Genomic DNA, 16070 nt, shown 5'->3' on the forward strand with positions numbered 1-16070 from the left:
CTCTCTGTACCAGCCCGCAGCAGGATGCAGGAAAGCTGAGCGAAAGCCACAAACACAGCTCAGCTTTGGTTGTCCAAAATGGCCTTGTGGGGCCTGCTGATAGATATTCAAGGTAATTTCATCATTGAAAAACATTCCTCCTAAGCACAGAGACAAAGGTGCAAAAGGGTGGCAACATCAGTTCCAAATGTTTGTGGTCTCCAGAGCAGTAATGTTTCACAGAAGCTGTCTTGCTATCAACTTTTCTTCCTATGCTAAGTCATTCTAGGTATATTTTGGTCTTGTCCAGACCATATTTTAATTAGCCCTGAGTGAATGGAAAAGAACTGGAGTTTTGCCTCTGAAAAACTTTGAAAGCTCCCTGACATCTGTTGGAGGATAATGATTAAGACTCATGAGGATCCTGAAATATTTCCTCACATAGGTCTGAGTCATACTTTCAGCCCAAAAGGAGGGTGTGCTTGGTATACAGAAGCTGAAGAACAGACAGAAGAAGTCTGTCTGACTGCTTTCTCTTAACTTCCAGCATCGCTAACTTCCAGCGTTAGCACTACCATTTGCAGGCAGCTGGGAGCTGAGTTCTTTGAGGCGGGAGGGGAGGGCATCCAGGCTGCTTCAGTGTGGAGCTCCTTCCCCAGTTTGTTCAAAGATCAATTCCCATACAGACAGGAAGGACTGGTGTTGATTTGGAAATGCTTCTCCTGGTATTACGTTAAAGATGTACCACCCGTAGCTTAATAAATGGAGGTATCTCTCTGAAGTGCCTAAAAGTACAAAATCATCTGTTTAAGACCTTTCCGAGAAAAAATTAACGATGTGGCAGGCTTTGGTGGAAATAGGGTAGCAAATTCGTACAACCCTGCAATCAACTGCCATGCTGGACTGCAGTTACCAAAAACAGACACCTCTGATCACATAGAAAAGAAACTGGAAGTCTGTATTTGAGGACATAAAAAAGACATACGTGAAAGAGCTGTCAAGCCAATTGCTCCAGGCCTGCTGTTAGTGTGCAGCTCAGAAATATAATTACGCTGTATAAAAAAAAAAAAATTCTTCTGAGACATTCATATTAAAGTGACAGCTAGATGTCAAGAAACACAGTACATTTTTCTAAACACTTTTTAATGCGGAAATTGAAAGCTACTGTGTGAGATCCTATGTAAGCCTGAAGAAAGATGGTGAGGCAAGATTCAAAACTAAGCATGAACTGAACTTACTTAATTAGCATGAATGAGCACAGAGGCATTTTGAGCTGTGTTTTCCAGTGTTTTGCTAACATGTATATTAAACTATTTAGTGCAAACTTAGGAAATTTGCTGAGTGTAACATCTGTATGTGATCCCCAGACTGGGCAGGAGGAAAGGAGGTGAGGACAAGGATCAAAACCAAAGGTAAGCTCCACAAAACTCTTGCACAGACTGATGCACATAAAAGTAACTTGACAAATTCTGCGTAACCTGCTTTGACCTTGTAGTTGACCCTGCTCTGAGCAGGCAGTTGCACTAGGGACCTTCGAACTTGGATTATGCTACAATCAGAGACACACTATATGGATATCATTGCGGAAAAAAGGAGACAACCATATTTTCGGAAATCAGTCACCACAATTGGTAAACACTTCACTTTATTTATAATTGTGATCTCTATATTTAATCTAGTGTGCAACTACACTTCTGAGTAACAGTGACGACTCCAGTGACGGCTACCTCAACAGACGGCATCTTGCTCATGTCAGAGCTGGAGTCAGATTTGCATTCAAATACTGCACAGCCCATCAGTACCTGTCATGGCTTGACAGAAAGGTTTTACCATATCACAGGGTTTTAGGCATGTGATTGCTTTATAAGGATTATTTTAAGAAAGGAAGACACCTACATTTGGAACCCTCTTTGTACAATATCTTAATTTAACTTGCAATTAAAGTGTGCAGCTGGGGATTTAACTAGAGCCATTATAAGCTACAGTGGTGGCCTACCTGTCACCCACAGCCTCAAATTCACTTGTGATTGGAAGAAAGTCTCCCCTGCTGATCTTTGGTTCAAATAGACACAGCACACATCAACATTTCCTTTGGTCTCGCTAAGAGAAGGCAGTTCCCAGCCTGAGCAGGTGGTGTTGGCATTAAGCCAAAAAAAGGCTGAATGGATGGATTTAGGGACAGAGTCATGAAATGACTAATCGAAACAGCAGCGCCTAACTCTCTCAATAGTCACATGCTGCGCTGACATTTTCGGGCAGGTCAACTCTAGATGGCCTAGTTACTCTGTGGCATTCAAATCAAATCTCATAATGTGGCCCTATTAGGGCCAATCATTAATACCCATTTTTGCCAGTACTAAAACACTTAGATGAGACGCCAGGTGAGTCTGCAAGCTCTCAAGACAAGAACCAGTAATGAATGTATGACCTGCTGAGTAATGAGGCCATTTCTAGGTAAAGATGAATGTTTAGTTGGGAGCAATCTTATGGTTCACTTCACCTGAAAACCTTGTCAGAAAAATGCAGATGCTGCCTTATTGGATTCCAAGAGGAAACATCATCTTAAGAACCCCCCAAGGCTCTCAATTTTAAAAATTTTTATTTCAAAGTATTTCATAGAGAAATCACTGGGGTAAAGGGCTTTGTAGACATCTGCTTGACCAGGATTTTCCAGGATGTCTATGGAGTATTTTATTAGCAAAGTTACTGAAGTCATCTTCTCAGCCATAGGAAAGAATACATAACTTGTGGGACATTACCATGCCCCGTTACCACGATGGCTGAAAAGAGGAGTTATAGGTACTGATAACACGTGCACATTTTGCAGCTTCTTAAAGCAAAGATGGATTTCAAGTTGCCTTGCACTTTTATTTTGAAAAAAGAAAAAAAATCTGTAGCTAGAATCTTAGATAATGAAGACAAATGTTTTTGGTGAAACTTAAAACACAGAATTGTTTGCATCAGCTCATGCAGGCTTGTACGAAGTGTGTGATGACTGGCCATACCCATATGTGCACAGACTATGCTTTCTTTCAGCTAGTGACACCTTTGCTCAGCACTGGTGTGTTCTTCCACATATTGTCATGTTGGGTTTTTGCCCATCTCCTGCGTCTGTGGGGCATTTCAGGAGAACTGATCCTTCTGATTTCTTGTGACCTTGGAGATCTTTGCACATCAAAGGCCACTGATGATACAAATAGCAAACTTCTTTTCCCTCCAACCCCTGTCCCAGTCCTCTTTTTTCCTCCTTCAATCAGTGACTGACAGATCTTCTGGCTGTGATAGAGAATACGGGCCTGACTACCAAATGAATCCACCTGTTGTGACCCCATTAGAACTGCTGCAGTCCCACTTGGGCTCACAGGGCAGGGGCTGAGGTTCATGCAGAGGGACAAAGCAAGCTCACATCACCTTGGAAAATCATGCTGACAAACAGCACGTTCTTCAACTACAGTCCACCAGCACCTCACAGGATCAAAGGGTCTTTCTGAACAGCCTGGAACAGGTATCTCAGAGGTATCTTAAAAAATACCGTGTACTTACATATTGAAGAAGTTTCTATTTTATTTACAGGACAACTGACTAAATGTCAGTCCTTTGTGAATATTACCACCTTTGCACATAAATTCTGTGTAGGGATAACTTAAAGAATTGAGATTCACATATGTAACTTCACACTAAATTTGCTGCTTTGAAGAGAAGTATGCAAAACTTTTCACGATGTGCTTTAAACTAGTAGGCAAAAGCAGACGACAGACATCCAGTCTGTCACAAGTCTCCAATACTTTAGAATGGGCTTTCTAATCTGATTAGGGGAGCAACAGAAAGGGTATTGCAGCTGTTGTTTGTGTGTGTTGGATGCTCAGTAAGATCTGCCTCTGAAGCTTTATCTGTGCCGTGCAGTGTGTCTCGCATTAGCAATTTAGATAGCGGTTGCTAGCAAGCAGCTTTATTTACAAAGCACAGTGCTAGCCCTGGTGGTGTCTGTTACCAGTCTTAGGAGTGGCTCAGCTGTGTTAGTGTGATACCTGCCCAGGTTAAATTACATTTCTGTGTATGGTCTAGGCCCAGGCACGTTATAGGCAGGAGCGAGAGCTAGCTTTATGTAAAATCTGACATTAAAGGATGTCTGTTTCCACTAGAGGTAATTTATTTTTTTTCCCTAGATGAAGATCTGGAGTATATGTGTACAAGAATAGGCTAATTATTTAAAGCCAGTTAGTCACAGGTTATGTCTGTAATGCTTTGAAGTTAAAAACTTTGCGAGAACTCAGTTCTTCACCTAAAAGCTGGGGTTAGTCACAGATGAAGCAGGGAGACCAGATGATTCCCAAGTCCAGACCCACAACCTTGCTATGCTCAGGTCTTAACTGCTGTCCTTCGTAGCTGCTAGATCCAGCACATCACCAACTGGTAAGATCTTGCAGCTTGAAGAAGCAAAGTACTTTCCTCTGAGATACAGAGCATCTCAGCAGCCCATGTGAGTCCTCAAATACTCCCCCCTGACAAATCGTATGTTAGAAATCCCTGAAAAATCCTCATTAATCTCAATTTTACCACAATGTCTCAAGACAGGAGGTCTCAAGGAGGGAGAGTCACAAGAGCCTTGCAAAGTCCCCTCGCATACCTTCAGTATTTGCATACAGCTATGCAGGGGGAGGGAAAGAGGAGGCTTGCTTGTGTAATGCCAGAAGCTGAGGAGAAGCTGTTTGAGGCTGAAGAGTGATACAACCCAGCTCCATCAACACAAATGAATTCAAGAACACCTAGGGATTGTCCCGAGCACAATTCCCCAGGAAGGCACCCTTGCACATTGCACCCGCCATGCCTGTGGTTCCACTGCTCCTGAGCAGGACAGCAGGACCCTGCTGGCCACCCTTGTCCTGGGGTCGTAGGCAGCTGGCAGAGGAGCTGGTGACTCTCGGCTCTGGCCACAGCAGAGGTGGGAGCACAAGGGGCAGGAATGACCAAGGAGCTGCTCTTCCCTTCCCCATTTGGCTTCTGCATGTGCAAGAGGCAGTCACAGGATGGTGCTGAGGCTGAGGGCTGGGGCCGTGCAGGATGTGGCCACTGCTGCAGCTGAGGTCCCTGTCAGCTGCCCCCTTAGCGCTGCGAGAGGGACTGCCTTTCCTTGCAGGCAGTTTCCTGCACACTACTGCCAAAGCAGTCGAGGAGGACCCTGGTCTGGGTGAGCAAACTTATGCACTTCGTTGCATTTGCTGTGACCAATCACAAAGTGATGGGGCAGGTGGTAACTTGCCCCACGCTCCAGTCAGTTGCTACACTAATATGCATTCCTGCTACTTCTGCTTTACTTGGCACAGTAGTTCTGGGACAGTCACTTGAGAGCATTATGGCTTCCCCTTCCTCTCCCCTAAAGAACGTTTCTTGCCTCCATGTAGCATCAGTTTCACCAAGGACCTGACCTCAGAAGATGCCATGTCCCTTCTGACCCCCTCCTCTCCCCATCAGGCAATCTCAGACTCAGTTTTCATTCACCAAATCCAGGCTTGAGGGCCTGGATTCCCAGTTGCTGACAATAACTTTTGAAAGAGCTAGCCTCTGGCCCCAGGTATCAGCCCTGAGCAGTTCAGAAACAGTCTTTTCCATTAGTTGTCACCATCTGTAGGCAGTCCATCTCCAACTCCTTCACAGATCCCTGTAGGATATCAGAAAGACTGAAGAGAGAGAAAGGATCACAGTGGTCAGGAGAAAACTTCACCACCCCATGGCTCAAAGTGGTCTGAGACGCTTGATTATAAGGAATAATTTTTGTGTTGTGAAATTTTCCAGATTTCTCTGAAGAGGCATTAAAAAAGGGTGCATGTATCAAAGTCACAGACCTTTGCCACTGGCAGCCATCTGGCCCCTCTGAGAGTTTTAATGGCTTCAGAATCTATTTATTTCTCAGTACACTATAGCTATTGAAATAAGTTCCTAATTCTTACCCAGTTTCATATTCATAGAACCATAGAATCATAGAATCTTCATGGTTGGAAAGGACCTTTGAGATCATTGAGTCCAACCAAACAACCTACAATCTCTGCCACTAGAGCATGCCCTGAAGTGTCAAATCTAGACGTCTCTTAAATACCTCTAGGGGCAGTGACTCAACCACCTCCCTGGGCAGGCTGTCCCAGTGCCTGACCATTCTTTCAGTAAAGTAATTCTTCCTAATGTCTAATCTAAACCTCCCCTGCCGCAGCTTCAGACCATTTCCTCTGGTCCTGTCATTATTTACTTGGGAGAAGAGGCCAACACCCACCTCTCTACAGCCTCCTTTCAGGTAGTTGTAGAGGGCAATGAGGTCTCCCCTCAGCCTCCTCTTCTCCAAGCTACACATGCCCAGCTCCCTCAGCCTCTCCTCATATGACCTGGTCTCCAGACCCCTCACCAGCCTGGGAGCTCTCCTCTGGACACACTCCAGCACTTCAATGTCCCTCTGGTACAGAGGGGCCCAGAACTGAACACAGTACTCGAGGTGAGGCCTCACCAGTGCCGAGTACAGAGGCACGATCACTTCCCTGCTCCTGCTGGCCACGCTATTCCTGATACAAGCCAGAATGCTGTTGGCCTTCTTGGCCACCTGGGCACGCTGCTGGCTCATGTTAAGCTGGCCGTCCACCAGCACCCCCAGGTCCTTTTCTGCCGGGCAGCTTTCCAGCCACTCTTCCCCAAGCCTGTAGCGTTGCTTGGGGTTGTTGTGACCGCAACGCAGGACTCGGCACTTGGCCTTATTAAACCTCGTACAGTTGGCCTTGGTCCATCGATCCAGCCTGTCCGGGTCCCTCTGTAGAGCCTTCCTACCCTCAAGCCGATCAACACTCCCACCTAGTTTGGTGTCATCTGCAAACTTACTGAGGGTGCCCTCAATCCCCTCATCCAGAACATTGATGAAGATATTAAACAAAACTGGCCCTAAAACTGAGCCCTGAGGGACACCACTGGTGACCGGCCGCCAAGAGGATTTCACCCCATTAATCACAACTCTCTGGGCACAGCCATCCAGCCAGCTTTTAACCCAGTGAAGAATACACTTGTCTACGCCCTGATTTGCCAGCTTCTCCAGCAGAATGCTGTGGGGGACGGTGTCAAAGGCCTTACCGAAGCCCAGATAGACAACATGCACAGCCTTCCCTGCATCCAGAAGGCGGGTCACATGGTCATAGAAAGAGATCAGGTTGGTTAAGCAGGACCTCCCTTTCCTAAACCCATACTGGCTGGCCCTGATCCCTTGGCTACCCTGCACTTGCCGTGAGAGCTCACTCAAGATGATCCTCTCCATGATCTCTCCTGGTACCGAGGTCAGGCTGACAGGCCTGTAGTTCCCCGGATCCTCCTTGTGACCCTTCTTGTAGATGGGCGTCACATTAGCCACCCTCCAGTCACCTGGCACCTGCCCTGTTGACCAAGGCTGTTGATAAATGATGGAGAGAGGCTTGGTGAGCTCTGCCGCCAGCTGCCTGAGTACTCTTGGGTGAATCCCATCCGGCCCCATAGACTTATGTACATCTAGGTGCAGAAGCAGATCATTGACTACTTCCTCCTGGATTATGGGTGGGTTGTTCTGCTCTCCATCCTTATCTTCCAGCTAGGGAGGCTGAGCACCCTGGGGATAGCTGGTCTGACTATTGAAGACAGAGGCAAAGAAGGCATTCAGTATCTCAGCCTTCTCCACGTCCTTGGTTGCAACTTTCCCCCCAGCATCCAGTAAGGGATGGAGATTCTCCCTGACTTTCTTTTTGTTGATGTATTTATAAAAGCTTTTTTTGTTGTCCTTAATGTTAGTGGCCAAGGTGAGCTCCAGCTGGGCTTTTGCCTTCCTAATTTTCTCTCTGTATAACCTAACGAGATCTCTGTACTCCTCCTGAGTTGCCTGTCCCTTCTTCCAGAGGTGGTAAACCCTCCTTTTATTCCTAAGTCCCATGCGAAGTTCCTTATTCATCCAGACTGGCCGTTTTCCCTGCCCTTTAGACTTGCGACACTTGGGGACAGCCTGTTCTTGGGCCTCTAAGATTTCCTTCTTGAAGAGCGTCCAGCCTTCCTGGACCCCTTTGCCCTTCAGGATTATCTCCCAATGGACTCTCTCAACCAGTGTTCACACTTGCCCAGAGAGTAAAGCAATACTTTTATATCTCTGTCCCTGATGGCTGCTCTGGTAAAAGATAAATTATTTGTTATTAAAAAATCTTCAAAAACCAAGTTAGCACAGGGCAGATTTTTTTCCTCTCATCTAAAAAGCTATTAGTAAGTTCCTTAGGGAAGAGGTGATTAGTTTGTATTGGCAATGTAGTAATAGAATTCTCTCCTAAGCCCTCTCTTTAGGCAGAGGAAAATATAGACATTTGCCCCAAAATTATGATGCTGGGACTAGTTAATGACCAAGAATTTATTTGAACAGAAATACAACAGTGAGAAGCATTGCATTTTCATACTACAGGATTCCTTACATGAGTAGCTAGGTTATGAGCTTCATTATAGGCATGAATAGCAACTTTTAGAAGTGTTTGTGCTCCATCTGCAGTGAAAAAGAGGGCTGCTGAAAGACTCGGCAGGCAACACCAGCAGCAGGGAACAGGAGAGTAAAGAAAGAGGGAGAAAAAGCTAGCAGCATCATATATAATTTAGGCCTTCATTCAGTTTTGTTACTATTTCAAAGTTGTTTCGTTATCACTAATTCAGTAGCTGGTTCTCAGGTATCAAACACACAAGTAATGGTGAGAGGTTGGGCTTTCTGTTCGTCTCACTTGTAGCCAGTCTATACTCCTTCCAAAACTGTGCATGCAAATTGTCACTCTGGAATTTGAACAAGAAGTCAAAAAAGTGAGTTTCAGTGTGGTTAGTAACAAGATGCAGCTATAATGCTTTTCAGTTGATTGGGATCTTAACATAAATTTTGTGGTGACTTGTGTATGTGTAGGCGCATGTAAATCACAATCGAGATTTAAGAGAAAAATATAGTAGAAAACAAGCGGTATAGGCTATTCATTATCAAGATCATTCTAACAAAGGAATTTAGTGTATCTGTGTTGGAAAAGAGAGCAAAGTGGTCGTTACCTCCTGGGGAACAATTTTCTCCTACATGTTCCTTTTCACGCTCACCCTGAGTTGCCACATGCCCTTCTCTGGGAGTGTGGTGGCCAGTGAAATCTTCTCTGAGATCTACTGCACAGTATACATCAACATGAGAACTGTGACTTATTTAAGTCTTATCTTCTTAAGTCTTAATAAATATAAATATATATTTATGGTAAACTCATTACCTGTTGTAATAAATTTGAACAAAGTTTGTGTTCACCTCATTTTTTACATCAGAAGTAAACCTCCATTGTGCTACACCTCTGCTGTATGTCATCACAAGGACAGAATGAGAAAGGAAGATTTAAGCAGGATTACAAAGTTCTGGTGTGAGGGACCCCGCTATATCCAAGATAAAAGACACCTGTATTAGTAAGTGTGGATTGAGAACAATCAGTCCCTGGAACAACGTCCCCAGGGATGTGGTAGGGTCCCTGTCGCTTGAGGTTTTTAAGATGCGATTGGACAGGCTGCTAAATAATCTCATCTAGGCTCCTTTTCCCACAAAAGGTTGGATCTCTTGATACCACTTTCAACCCGGGCTTTTCTACATTTCTATGAAAAATCCAGGAAAAGTGCCTGAAAAAAAGACAGCCAAGAAGTACCATTTAAAGAGAAGAGACAGGTTAAACCAAAGGTTTGGAAGCAATTGGTTTGCACCTCTGTGTGGAAAGAAACCATTGTAATAGCCTCTGAGGAAGAGAAAAGATATTTGAGTTGAGAACTGCTTTGAAACCAAGGTCTTGGGGGAGTTTTCACTGCAAACCTTCCTGCTTTCAAAACACAGATGCATTCCTGCTTACTTGCTCCGCTTTTCTAACAGCCAGCAAGAACAGAACTTTTGCAGGGCTCTGCTCATATTAAAGAAATGCTGATTTTTATGGTTTATTGATGTTTGGGAAGTCAACTAAGCAGGGTAGTGAGAAAAGAAAGACACCAGAATTTTCACCACAATGCAGAGTGATCCTTCCGAAACACCTGATACACCTCCCTTCTCTGGCTTTTCAGCAGCTTTTTTAGAGGTGAGCTGTATCTCAGCTATTGAGGCAAAGTACGGTGTGTCCCTTCGAAAGCACAGCCTTCCTAGTGATGCTTTGTGCCCTCTTTGCTATAAATATTCTTCCTGATCTGTTTTAGGACTTGACAGAATATTTTGGGAAGATGATATAAATATTTCTAATGAGGATTACAAGGGGAGAAATCAGGTATGACCCTCCAAGTAGAAAGACTCCAAAAAATGACATTTTGCATGATAAAAGCACTAAAACCTCTTTGATGCAAACGTGCGTGTGTGCCATGCAAGTACAATTTTACGGTTAAATGCAGAGACAAGTTCCTACAGTACATCCACCAATACCTTTTTAACATTTATACTGAAAGTCCCTGTTTCAGAGGGACAACTGAAAAAACTACAGCCTGAATGTTCTCTTCCAGGACACAGCAGACCCCAGAGGAGAAACCACAGGAGAATCATAGGGGCATAATTGGGAACAGGATATTACGTTGAACATTGCTTATTTGACACAACTTTTGTTCCGTTCCAAAGAGATGGAGGCTGTTCTGGATGTGAAGAATGAATCAGACTCAAGAGGCTGCTGAGAGTGAAAAAGAGCTAAAAACCTGCAATCCTAAATGTTACTTTACCCCAGAATAGAAAAGCACATACTAGATAAAAATCAGATGTATCGCCAATGTCTCAGCCCAAAGAAATGTAAAAATTAAAAATTTGTTTTCATAGCAAAACCACTGATAGCCTGGACATTGAGTTTCATTTGTATCTCATTTAATTATCTAATAATTAACAGTAAAAATTGAAAAAAAAATTGGTTTTTGTTTTAACTAGATTAAATCCAATTTGGCTCTCATTCAGATAACAAAGCTACTGAGACCATTTTAATTCATCAGGCTTCCAATGGAAGATTCAAGTAATTCATACGGCATACTTATTAAAACAGGTCACACCTGATTTGCGCTTAATTAGAGTTTCAGCATAATGCATTGCAATATGAATAGTTACATGCATCTCTCCATGGCTATAAATGACTACAGCAGTTTTTTGATCACTACTCCAGTTATTTTTTAACTAAATGATAAAACACCTCATGAAATATGAGTCAGCTGAATAAAGCTGCCAGTATAATTAACCCGGTGGTGAGATTACTTCCTACCTTCCCTCACAAAACCATCCCTATTTTTTTCCCATAATGACCCAGATAAAAAAGGACTGCATTTGCAAGAAAAAAAAAAACTTAAAGAAAGCCTTTTAATCGTCACCAATTTGTTTACAATGTGTTACAAATTCACACCCGCACACTGCCTGCCAATACACACACACACACACACACACACCTGCCAATATTTCTGTGTTCCTTTTGATTCTTCATTAAAGCCAGAACTTCAAATTATGCAACCTGTAGCATGACCATGATGGGGGTAAGTTGGAAGACTGCAACTGGCACAGCTAATACTTAAGTATTGCAGATCAAATAGGTGTAACACCCGCATCTTCTCACAGTGTGATCCATCATGGAGAGGTGGGCATACTTTTCCACCCTGCTACCACATGATAACAAAGTCAGAGGGAGTTTTCTTGCTTTTGAGCCATCTGCTTCTATATTGGCCTATGTGACTTTCTCTTCCTGTAACAACCACGGTCATCTTGATTTCTGGGGCGTCTGCAAGCAGAGAAAGGCCCTGTATACAGCATACAGGCAAACCACATGTGTCTATGTTGTTGCCTGGCCCTTGTTAGTTTAAGGTTTGCCAGAAGCCAGGGTAAGAAGCAGGAGCAGCATCAGCAGGGCTGGTGCAGAAGGGCAGATGTAGTGGATGGAAGTGGGACTGCACATGGTTACCTGGAAAAAGCAGAGTGGGAAGGCACGTTCCTTGGGTGCAAGCATACCACAGGCATTGGACACCATAACAGCATATCCCAAGAAGGGAAAGAACAGTGTCTCCTGCTGCTGCACTGACAAGGGGGCATGCATGACACAAACAAATCCACCATGATGTTCATGCCTGTGGCAGCCTCCTTAGGGGAGGCTGTAGCATTCCAGAGAGGGTTAGCTGCAATAAGTCTGTCATCATTAGAGGCAGATGTTCTTCTTTCTGGGATCTCCAGCGTGAACCCTTGCAAGGTATTGAGCTCTGCTCCCTTCAGAGAACAACTTACATTTACTACTCTGACTCTTGCCTGCATTAATCTATTTTTGCCTTTGCAAATCAGCAAAGTTGTCAGAGTTTATTTGTAATCACCAAGCAAAGATGCCAGACATTTGGCAGCTTCATGCCACTGGAAAAAAGTTGAACAGCCTTTATAAAACCTGGCACCATACTTAGCATCTAAGCCAAAGAGTCTAGGCGGGTGCCGCCCGTGTGATCTGCCCCTGCTGGCACGTGGATGGTGACGCAGAGCAACAGCTCTGTATGTGCATCTGCAGCTTGAGACAAGCTACTCAGGGAGTAATGACAAAATGCAGGCAATGCTATCACTTGTACAGCAAGAAAGGGGCATCCATATTTATTCCTCTGCAGTTAACATCAATAAGAAGTTCAGAGAAGAGCATTCCAACTTTGTAGCAACTTGGGCGCTTGTGTTAAGGTGTCTGTTCACTCTACTGCGCTAGAGATATGGCTATCTCCCAGCAGCCAAGATCCCAAAGGAGAAGGGTACAAAGAAGCTGACTGTCTCTTAGACACAGGTGACTCACTCTCTCTAGGGTACTGTCCTGGTTCCGGTGGGGATAGGGTTAATTTTTCCTGGTATTCCATGCCATGTGAGCCACGCCCACCCTGAGCTGCCGGGGGAGGGGGCAGGAAGTTGCTGCTTAAAAGCGGGCTGGGGCGTCCGGGGTCCGGCCGGTCGGCGAGCGGCGGGGAGCGGCGGTTCCGTAATCGCATTTGTATATTCCCCTATCCGTGTTGTTATTGTTGTTGTTTGCCTGTTCCCTTTGCTGTTCTGTTAAACTGCCTTTGTCTCAACCCAAGAGTCTTGCCTTTTCTTCCGATTCTTCCTGTATTAGGAAGGCCCGAGCGAGCGGCACGTGGTTCTTTGTTGCCATCTGAGGCTAAACCACGACAGGTACCAATTACTATAGAGGCAATAGGCAAGTCTTGCTCTATTACTGTGCTAACACCCCTTAGATCAGATCATCTCAAGGAATAGCAACAAGCCATTTTCGGTGGCTGTCTCCAGCACCAGTTGACTCAACACAGCTAAGATTTGTTATTTTTTTGCATGCACTGCTTTTGCCCAGCTCTTTAAGAAAACTTTGGTGAGATTGAGGAGTGTAAGGCAGCTTCCACAGCTCATTCAAGTCCACTTTATAGCCCTGTGTGTGCTTCTATATCGGCACCATGCTTGTGTGCCCAAGCCCAAACTGCATGGAGAGAGGAAGAAAATTAGGTTAGAAATCCATTATTTTGCCTAGTTAGGCAGTTTTCAGAACTCTCTCAGAGCATTTCAAAAAAACAATCCTTAAACGCCATCTAGTGGTAAAAGTTACTTTTTACATTTCTGCTTTACAGAGAAACACAACTGGAAAAGGAGCACTGTGCAGTCACGGTTAGACCTGTTCGGATTTTCTGAGTTTCCTTCACATTGTTATCCTTGAATGTCATAAAGTCAGACCAGGAATACTGGAAATACATTCACAGGACTTAAGCTCTGCATTGCCTTGTATTGTGGTGTCTCGCTTTCGAGTGCCTCCACAAGGAAGCAGGATCCCTAGTTGCGAATGAGGAATCTGTCCTTGCAGTAGGACAACAAGTAGGTCTCCAACATGTAGTAGGTCTCCATGCATGCTGGGCTGGTACATCTCCCTGCAGCTCTTGGTTGTTCCTGCATGGCATCAGTCTGGGGAAAGAACAGCAGTGTTAGAGCTCTGTGTCCTCACCTTTCCTACTCCTCCAGGCCCTCCCTGTAGGCTTTGAGCTCCTGTATTTCGCTCACGCAGCATGCACAGTAGCATTTTCTTTCGTGCAGGCTCTGGCTTGTGATAGCTGTGTGGGAGGGAGAGCCTTCCTGGAGACCTTGCCCTTAGCCAGACAGTCTGTGTTTCAGCAGCCTTGCTGTCCACACCTCCTACGAACCAATTTCATCTTCCTTCCGCTATCCCCTGCCCTTTGGTGGCAAACGCCCCTCCAGCTGAAGTCCTCCCCTCCCTTTAATACAGAGTGTGCAGGAACTCGGAATCTGTTTTCTGTTTAGCTGGACTGGGATGTCACCTATACTTCCAAGTGTAACTACCCCATCCCAGAGGAGCAAGGAATATGGACAGGGGCAGCTGCAACAGCAGCTCATCAGTCCATGTCAAGGACCCATGAATAACATGGGCATGGGCAGCAAAGGGCAGAGGCACCGACTGATTGGCTTTATCATGAGAACGAAGAAGAGCATAATGGAGACCTTAGACCTGTGGCTGAACCATTCATGAACCAAGAGGTCTGCCTGGAAGTTGGCTGGTTGTGGTGACAGCTGCCACCTCCTTCTCCTTCAAACTTAATGCCCCTGCACACGGATGCAAATCAGAATCTGCATCCTCCACCTTGTCTGCTGCTATTCCCATCTGCTGCTTCCTGACAGCAAGGCACGGTGGAACAACAGCCTGTGGTGACAGCCAATGCACCCCAACACATTTCCCCCAGCTGGCAGGGATGTGCATCTCCTTCACCCCCTTCACTTTCATCTGCTGCAAACCTTTAGGAATATACACTGGTTGAAGTGCTGGCATCACTTTTTCATCCTCTTTTCACTGCTTAAACTTCATAACCCACTATTTTTACAATGAAATATATGACTTGCAAATCAAAGGCCTGAGATTAGTCCAATCTTTTAATAAGAAGATAGTGTGATTCCCTGAATTTAATACAATTTAATACAAGACAGTGGATGAAATCTCTGCTCTTTCAGAAAGCATCTTCCTTCAGCTCAGGTCCCTGTTTACTTCTAATACAGACAATACACTGGTTCGCCACTGATAAGACATTCCTTTCTGGTGAGAAACTGTGGGGAAGCAAAACTGAAGCCTGAAACTGTGTTGTTTTAACATCTCTTAGGACCTACAGTCCACACTAGAGCTTTTACAAAATTCTTTAAAGAAGACAAGCTATGTATATTTTTTGCCCATTTCCTTTCAGTTAGTTTATGATAGGTGTAAGATTTGCCTTTTGCCTGCTTATGTAGAACACCCTCTGGAGCACAAGCATTTGGTTCCAGCCATTTCTGGTCAGAATGGTACTTATTAAGCTATGCATGAGGGCATGACGCAATTGCCTTTGCAGTAAAAAGCAGTTCATGCTAAAATAACACTGCAACATACTGTGATTTTTAAGCCTACATGTCTTTGGGCTTATTATTTATTGGAAACGGGTCATCATTCCAGCAGCTGCAAGAAGCAAATGAATAAAGATATCACTATCTCTGCCTCTAACTCATAGGCTGAAAGTGTTATCTGCTCTCCACAGAGCTATGTAAAGTTCAAGCTTGCTTGTGTTGAGTGAAGTCTAACTCGAAATCTATTGTAGTCCCACGTAGCTACCAAGCATTAGTAAGTAATGGCAGGAGGCCATTTCAGAAGTGCCTAGACAGGCTGCACTGTCAAAAATAATCACTAATTTGATGCTCAGACAAAAGTTGGACAGGCAATAAGCCACACCCTTGTAATCAGCAGTCAAAAAGCAGGCCACAGAAGCATGGCTACAACTTTGTGTCCTGCATCATGACATACTGCATACTTTAAAGCCCTGTCCTGGCTTGAGGTAGAGCAGAAACAACTTTCTGTTCATTAATTTTACTTCTTAGCTGAACCTCTTCTGTATCTCTGAATGTTGTGCATAAACTGTTCTTTCTTGTCATGATAAGATACGTGTTTACAGTTAACAAACTGTAAGGAATGTTACACAGAGAGGCTTTTGCTTATACTAATTTCTATAACAACCAAGGCCAGACGATAACTTTATTATTTGCCAGTCTGGAAGGTTGGAAACGGAAAAGCGTAGAGGGGTTGCACCTG

The sequence above is a fragment of the Chroicocephalus ridibundus genome, chromosome Z, assembly GCF_963924245.1.
Source record: "Chroicocephalus ridibundus chromosome Z, bChrRid1.1, whole genome shotgun sequence".
NCBI classification, from domain to species: domain Eukaryota; kingdom Metazoa; phylum Chordata; class Aves; order Charadriiformes; family Laridae; genus Chroicocephalus; species Chroicocephalus ridibundus.